General features: G+C 38.5%; 1 protein-coding gene and 1 pseudogene across 2 annotated transcripts in view; both read right to left on the minus strand.

Moving 5' to 3' along the window:
* KCNH1 (potassium voltage-gated channel, subfamily H (eag-related), member 1) overlaps positions 1 to 9,067 on the minus strand; it is a 717,114-nt gene that overhangs the window by 687,089 nt on the left and 20,958 nt on the right. The window lies entirely within an intron of this gene.
* On the minus strand, positions 2,512 to 4,891 carry LOC102864996 (annotated as a pseudogene).

Consider the following 9,067-nt stretch of genomic DNA (forward strand, 5'->3'; position numbering starts at 1 on the left):
TTTTTTAACAAATGATGTTGGCAAAATTTGAAAAGTATCTGCAGAAGACTCAAACAAGATCCATACCTCACTCCATATACAAAAACCAACTCTAGGTGGATCATGGACCTAGGACTGAAACCAAAGACTATAAGCTTCATTAAATAAAAGCTTTGAAGAACTTTTGAAGTCCTAATCCATGACATAAACAGTCTTCCAAGTATCCTGAAAAATCTACAATTAGGAGAAGATAAAATAGATTAATGGGACCTTCTAAGAATCAAATCCCTATGCATATCCAAAAATTTCTCTAACAAAACTTATAAAATACTTGAGCACCACAACAAGATAAAGGTAAGCAAACCAATTGAAAAATGGGCACAGGATATGAACAGACACTTCACCAAAGAAGATATTCAGATGGCCAACAAGGAAATGAAGAAATATTCAAAATCCCTAGCTCTAAGAGAGATGCAAATCAAAACAACTATGAGATATCATTGCACCCTAGTAAGAATCGCAAAATTTAACAGAACAGCAAGCAACAAATGCAGGTAAGGTTGTAGAGAAACTGGAACCCTTATTCCCTGCTGGTGGAAATGTAAAATGGTTCAATCACTGTGGAAGGTGGTGTGGCGCTTTCTCAAAAAGCTGCAAATAGAGATACCATTTGACCCAGCAATTCCACTCCTGGGAATATACCCCAAAGAGACCATAACTGCCACCCAAGCAGATATATGCACACCCATGTTTACTGCGGTTTGTTCACAATAGCAAAGAGTTGGAAACAACTTAAGTGTTCATCAACAAACAAATGGATAGAGACGCTGTGGTATATTCACACAATGGACTACTATGCAGCATTGAAAAACAAGGAACTCATGCAATATTATTCAAAATGGGTGACCCTGGAGGACATTATGCTGAGTGAAATATCTCAGTCACACAGGGACAATTACTACATAATGCCATTGTTGTAAAACAGGACTGACATCAGGGTTGAGAGGAGACTGAGAAAAATGGGATAAATAATGTATACTGCATTGAAACAGATGAGGGAGAAAACTGTCTAAAAGGGATATGTGATTAAGTATTATTGTCATGACAGGAGTCCAGAATGAAGGCTACATAATAGAGTGTACGTGGGCGGAGGGATTGTATGACAATGAAAGAATTTTTCTTTTACTTTTCAAAGACAAGAGTGTACTCGGGGGCGGGGGGCAGGGAGAAATAATGAATGAATGGGAAATCCAAAGTCTGTAAATTTTCATTAAAATTAATAAAAACTTTTTAAAAAATAAAATAAAAACTGACATGGGAGGTTAAGGGGAAGTAGAAAAATAGTGGATAGATTGTGAACACTGCATTGGAACAGATGAATGGAAGAGCGGTCCAAAAGGAATATGTAATTATGCATTATTTGTATTATAACAATAGGGAGCAAGAGGTGAACTGCAAAGTGGACTGAGGTAGGGTGAAAGAGAAGGTGATGGATAAAAATGAGCAACCATGAATGAATTTTATTTTTTTAAAAAAAGGAGGAAACCCCCTCCCCCAAACCAGAGAGTGTGTATGTGTGTGCACACATAATATATCCAGCACTTCTGCAGTTACAATGTGTAGCTTCCAGTCAACCAGTGGCCCATCTTGAACCTCCATGCTTGTCCCCAAATTCCCATTTTCTGATAAAGTCCCTCTTTCATTCATAAAACATATAAGCTAGACCTGGCTGCCCTTGCCATGACTTATTCATTGAATTTCATCTGAAACTTTCCCAAGTCACCAGATTTTTGAAGCAAAGGAGCCAGATTTTACTGTCTCTTCCAAGCCTCTTTTATCCCCCTCCAGGTGCTTAGCTGCAAGAGTACCTTCAGTTCAGATGTAAGGTTTCCTAAATTCAACCTTGTTCAGCCAACATATAGTTTTCTTCTGGTTCACAGAATAAAACAAACATCTTCTAAAAATTTAAAAAGCTCTTTTTCTCTTACCATGTAAGTTTCTTTCAGGCAATGGGACATGGGACCAACTAGACTGCAGTTGTCAGAAATGTCTAGTGAAAAATCGTTCCAAGCCTACCATTTGCCTATAAAGCATAACGTGTAGATAGTTTTTAAAGAAATTATTAGAAAATTCCATTTCATCATAATTACTGCAAATAACAAAGGAAGAACTAACTAGTGACTTAGGAAAGTGAGTCAGTTTGGGTAATTATACAGATAAAAGCTACGTTCAGCAAGCCATTTACTCAAATTTATGTTTCACTGCCAACACTAGTTGTTTAGAAGGTTACAGTGAATATTTTACAGTGGATTTATAATCACTAATGAAATTTTACTCAAGAGGTAACACATCCTCCTGACACTTTGAAATATTGTCTAGAGTATTACGGATACCAGTACTCTTGTGTATGTGTGGGTTTTCAAAACATGGGGCACCTAGAGTTTTTAATATGAAAAGACATTCTTTACGTACAGAGCAATTATACATATTTTAGCATTCTCCTTGAGATGGAAAACTTGCTTGGAAATTGCTTCATTGTTTTTTTCTCTTTTTTAAAAGTGCATCTCGCAGTGGCAGTTGCTTTTCTCTGAAGAAATGTTTTTTGTTGTTATTATGCACCATTGAGTCATCTGCTACTCATAACAACTCTATGTACATTAATTCTGAACTCTGCCCTATCCTGAGCCAATCTCATCATCTCTGACAGACCTAATCCCATTCTGGCTATATTGCATCATCATAAAGTTCTTCTATTTTTCCTTCTCTTCATTTGTGGAACTTGAAAATGGATTAATTTTGCTTTTCTTTCTCACAAATTCTTTTGGGTGTCTTTCCAGCCATTGCAGTTATTAATCTTGTTTCTTTGTTAGACTTTGGTTTTCTAGGAAGGTGTTCAATGTCTTCCTCTTTTCTGCTTTTCCAGGGCAGCACTGGTTCTTTCCTCAGCTGGGCCATTAGGATTTCCTGGAAGTCTTCCTAAGTTAAAGCCTGGCTAGTACTCACAGCTGCAGCATTGGCTTTGCGCTCTGCTAAGTACAAGCTCTTTAACTTCTTGGCAATACATTCCTGTTCTTCGTCAGAAGCATGGTTCAAGTCAAAATGTTCACCATCATCATCACCTTTCTCCTCACTGAGTCTAGCACTTTCCTACCCATCTTCATAATTTACAGCTTTTCTTCTTCTTTCAAAACTTGGAGAACTTCTGCCCCTGGAATGCAATCTTTAACATCTAATTCTCCACATTCTTGCACTCTTGTCTCTGTTGAGGCCTCTGTAGGTCTACCCTGAAATTTCTTTTTATTTTTAATAAGTTTCATTTTTATGCATATTTCCTCCACATTTTCCTTTGTGGCCATTATGTTTAATATAATCATTCCCATATATTGTGCTTTATAAAATTAATCGCCATTGGACTATGTCAACCATCAGATCCCCACTGGATTCTGCCTATCTCCTCTACCCCTCCCTCCACTCACTAAATTGTGTAAGGCTGTGGTGTCCTCCCTACCCATATTTACCCCTCTGTTCCCACTGGAGTTTCTTTTGCACCATCTGAGGGTTCAGTGTTCTGAATAGCTGAATCAGAGTTCTAGCAGACATCAATACATTCTTGTCTTTGTGTGTTCTATACTGGGTGTGGTCTTGGAGAAGTTCTTTGGTCATGGCGAGAGGACATTGAGCTGATATCTCTTTGATAGAATTGATTTTCTACTCTCATAACTTCACCAGAGTTCTTATCAGTAGCAAAATTATTGGTCACCATCATGAGCAATGACTGAATGATCTCTGGGGGTGTCATGTGATGAGATGCTTGCGCAGCAAACAAAAGGACCTTTATTATTTTTCTTTGGTGGGGCTGCAGAATCCTTTGAAAAAAAGGGATAAGAAGTTAAAGAGGAAAAAGCTCATGAATCCCCACTAATCTGGAGATAAGGTTCATGAGTGTCATCTTCACATTTCTCCTCAGAACTTTCTAAATATGTTAGCAATTTTTCTCCAAAATCCTGGGGCTCATGAATCAAAGGAAAGTTAAACACATCTGATTTTTTTCTTTTTTTTTTTTTGCTTCTTGAGTACTTTCATAGCTTTTTCCATTCTTTCCTGTGTTTGGAGCTTTTCTTCCTTAAGACATTCTGCACTAGAAAGTCTCTTGCTGTTGGTCCTTCATCATTCAGAGTTACTGAGCTTTTTCTCCTCTTCGTCCTTCCCCAGAAAGAAGGTCAAAGCAGCAACTAATCTCTTGATGACATGCCATTGTGACAGCATTAATAGTTTTGGCATAGCTCCAAATGTTTCATATGTAGAGTTCAATCATCACATCCAAAGATATCTTTGCTGCAGCTTCATTGCTGTCTCTCAACATGGTGTACATAAAATTGTCTGACATACTTCGGACATGTTTTAAGGAGGAACATGTCCTTGGAGAGGGACATCATGCTTGGGAGGGTGGAGGGACGGCGCAGGAGGGGAAGATCCTCTATGAGGTGGAGTGATTCAGTGACTGGGGTAATCGGATGGGAGTGTCAGAGACAGTGTGATTGGCACAGGATAGAGCAGGGTTTAGGGCTGTTGAACATAGAGTCACTATGACTCGCAAGTGACTTGACGGCACATAACAACATATTGACTTTATTGTTCTTCTGGTTTGCATTTATGCTCTCAATATCAGTTCCAATACGAGTTTAAAAAGTTTTTCATAGATGCTTGTCATGGCAATGCAGAAGTTCAAAGAAAAGTTCTAGCAAACTTGATGGATTAATTAGGTTGTTATTCCTTCGCAAGATCAATGTCTTGCAAAATGTCATTCATAGACTGGAATCCAAGACAGTGTGATTATAAGGGGGCAGATTTTTAAGTTCCTGAGGAAAGTTAAGTTACTTAGATGTTCTGGGTAGTAGTGACCAATAAACATGTGCCACAAACATAAGCAGCTCCACTAGTTCTTTACTAGGTATATTTGGTTGTAATCTGAAAATCTCCACACTGGATTTGTAGTGACAATCCTGCTATAGAAAACGTTTCGATGTAGACCAGCAGTTCCCATTTGATTAGGTTCTGTCAGATTAGGCTCCAACAGTAATGTTAAAAGAGTAAATTTAAATAGAAATGTTTTCTTTTAGGACAATGAAACAATAGAAAGACAATTGTGATATCAAAGGTTTATTGTTCAAAATGGCTTTCCTAGACATTGACTTTGACTTGGTCAAAGTAGGGTAAAGTAGTCTATCCATAATGGGATTAGCTAGTTTCTTGTAAAATTGAGTAGATTCAGGGACAGAACCTGAGAATCTCACTACCAGCAAAGAAGAAGCAGAGAATGCAGTGTGCACCCTTCAAGCCAGAAATTCTTATTACCAGCCAGGCCTAAAGCACAGCAGCAGCAATAGTTGAAACAGTGACCAAAAAAAACAGCATAAGACAGAGCTGGCCAAGGACTGCTACCTTACAGATCCAGAACCAGAACTAGAAGCTTTTGCTCAAGCTTTCTGGAGAACTTGGGATAAGGCGCCATGAATGGCAGAACTAAGAACACTTAGTAACATTGGCCTAAAGCCACAAGGCTGCAGTCTGAGGAACCTGTAAGCACATTTCTGAAGCTGTCCTGATGGAGTGATTGTATCCTGCTGCCAATCTGAATGATAGCTCTTGACTTCAGTCATAAACCTCATAATCATGAGTATGTCCTTTGTGGTCTGTGAGCTATTTGCAATGTATTTTGAAACTAGTAAATCAGTAAGATTGGTGATGGAATTCATAGAAAAGGGAGCGGAAGCATGGTGGACATGTCTGACCTCACATGAATTGGTTATGTGGATGTTGTTAATGGAGGCAGTTCCACCTTGTGGAGTTAGCACTGGTCAGATATGGCCATCGCCATGTTGCCTACAGTCTTTTTACTACAATAATTGAGATAAACTATGAGAACAACTGGGATGTTTAGAGGTGCTAACTGAAGATCAGGAAATGAAAGTTTTGTTTACCAGAATCAATATAGTATCAGAAATTATTTCTTAATAAAAATTTGATAATATTTGAGACCATAGAAAAAAGAATATACGCGAGAAGATGTTAAATTGGCGTGATACGTCTAAAATAAAATATCTAAAAATCTTAATCCCACAAAGTTTACTCTGTGGCTCTATTGCCCTTTTCAACAATAAAATTCACGAGGACATGACACTTCTAAATTGCCACGGCCTCAATCTGTGCACAAAGCACACTGGAGTCTCAAGGATTCAGCAGTTATTTGCTTTGTCTCTGATTTTAATATTCCACAGAAATAGATTTTTATTAAGTCAGTCAATTACAAAGTGAAAGATTTCTATTTCAACCGCAAACTCCAAACACTTCATTTACTGGGTGGTTACCCCTAAGTACATGGTTTCAAAAGCATAACCTACCTCTTCATTCAGCATCAAATTAAGAATTTCAAAATAATAGAGATACATGAATCTGTTTCACAAGCAGTATGCAAGAAAGTAAGAAGTAAGCTCTATATCAAAACATGCTATAAAATGCTTAATTATTGTTTAGTGATATTTCAATAACTAAAAAGCCAGCAATAGAGTTATTGCTATGATTCATTTGCATGATTGATTGTTAAAAAGTAGTACAATGAATTATCCAGTAAGATGTTAGTAAATCAACAACAAGGTTGTTTTAATAACAAAATTTATGAGCACTTGTATGTATTACAAGCACTCTGAACAAGAAATCTTGTTGTTGTTGTTGTTGTTGTGTGTTGTTAAGTCAGAACTGACTTGGAGCTGATCCCCCAGTAGGTTTTCAGAGGCAGTTAATCGAATGGGAGAAGAGTGCCATCTTCTCTATTGAAGCAACTGGTGGATTTGAACCACATGCCTTTGGGACTGCAACACAGCTTCTTATCACCAGGCCACCAGAGCTTCCAATCCTCCCATAGTCCGTTTTCTTATTAGTTTTGTATGTGTCTCCTGTCTTGCTGTAAAATTATCTTGATAAGTGGTTCATTTAAAATATAGAACCAGATAGAGTAGATGGGAGGATTCTCAGACATGCTCACTTTAATACAACAAACATTTAAGTGCCTTTGTCCTAGGTATGGCGGAGTGCAAGGAAAACATTCATTCATTTGAACATTTGGAATTTACACCCAACTTCATCAGCTAGCTTTATCTGCCCTACACTAAATATCACATGGCTTCTTATTCCACACAACAACCAATCCCTATTGTTGTTGTTAAGTACTTTCTGGTGGAATATGACTCACAGTGACACTATGAACAACAGATCTGAACTCTGTCCTATCCTGTACCATTCTATCATCTTTGACATACTTCATCTCATTGGTACCGACACTGTATCAGTTCATCTCCTTGAAGGTCTTCATCTCTTTCATTGACCTTCCACCTTTCCAAGCAAGATATTCCTTTCCAAGGAATAACTCTCCTAACAACACGGCCAAAGTGTATGAGATGAGCTGAAGCTTCACCATCCTTGCATCCAAGGACCACTCTGGTTTCACTTTCTCCAAGACATATCTGTTTGTTCTTTGGGCAGTTCATGGGATAATCAGCACTCTTCACTAACACCACAACTCAAAGTCATTTATTTTCCTCTTGCCATCTTTATTGTCAAGTTCTCAGATACACAGCAGGTGATTAGAAAGACTATGGTTTGGATCAAGTACACTTTAATCTTTAAATTGACAGCATTGCTTCTCAGGACTTAGGAGAGGGCCCTGACAACAGACTTTCTCAGGGCAATACATCTCCTGATCGCTTGACTATGGTATCAAGGGTCTTAACTGTAAATACAAGTAAGATGATAGAGTTAACAATTCCAGCCTTCTCTCTACCTATCATGATGTTACCTATTGGTCTAGTGGTGAGGATTTTTGTTTTCTTGATGTTGAGATGTTATCTCTATTGAAGGCGGCAGGCTTTAGTCTAGGAATGGACAACTGGCCAAGCAGCTAATAGATAAGGCTAGACCAATTAGATTGTCTCTATATTACAAAAACTAAGACACTAGACTGAGAGGTCTATAGTGTTTAAGCAGACATCTTTGCCTATGTGAATGCTGGTGAGTAAGTGGAAAAAAGTCTTGAGAGGAAAAAATAGAGGGCTCACACCGACAGAGAGAGGAGCAGTTACTGAGGCCATGTGGAAGAGATTCAGACAGACAGATGGGCAATGGTGGATAGCTGGAGGCAGAGACAACAGACAAAGATGGACAGTAGACCATGATAATGAATGATGATAGAGGTGGAGACACACAACACATGGTGACACAGACAAAACTGTGGCTAGAAACAGAGGCAGACAGTGGCAAAGAGCACTAGGCAGAGACAGTCAGAAAGACAGGCATATGGGGAAGGAGAAGAGGAAGTGAGAGAAAGGAGAGACAGGCAGCATTGGGTCAACTGAGATAAAAGAGCATGAGAAAAAGCTGAGCAAGCACCCGGGAGAAAGAGATCAAAAGAAAGACTTAAGGGGAATCCCTGGATGCCACATATGCTTAAGAGCTCTACTACCAACTGAGAGGTTTGCAGTTTGAACCTACCTAGAGATGCCTTGGAAGACAGCTCTGATGAGCTGTTTCCAAAAGGTCACAGCCTTGAAAACCCAGTGGAGCAGTTCTACTTTGCATACATGGTACCATCATCAACTGAAAGTCAATTCAACAGCAACTAACAACAACAAAGAGTAGCTGAGAGACCAAGGGGGCACAAGACCATGAGACAGAGTGCAAGAGAGACTGAGGAGGAAAAGTGAGAGCAAGAGTGAGAGGAAGGCACAGAAGGAAAAAGAAGAAATGCAAACTTCGAAGAGAAGGAGTTACAGAAGTAAGTGAGGAGTAGGGATTGGGAAGCTAGGGATAAGAAGGCATTACATGAGAACCAAAGGTACATCAGAGATGTGAATGAAATCACATCCAACCAACTGAAATAAAAATTAATCCTAATACCTGGATGTTCTAAGTGAAATAAGTTTGAAGTAAAATTTTATCTGACAGATAAAGGGCTTCCCTTAATGTATATAAATTATTATTTCAAAATGGCAGATTGAGCACCCACATTTATTTCCTCATTCTTTTTTAATTTTTT

Source organism: Elephantulus edwardii, unplaced genomic scaffold (genome assembly GCF_000299155.1).
Source record: "Elephantulus edwardii isolate Elephantulus edwardi_28Jun2011 unplaced genomic scaffold, EleEdw1.0 scaffold00063, whole genome shotgun sequence".
NCBI classification, from domain to species: domain Eukaryota; kingdom Metazoa; phylum Chordata; class Mammalia; order Macroscelidea; family Macroscelididae; genus Elephantulus; species Elephantulus edwardii.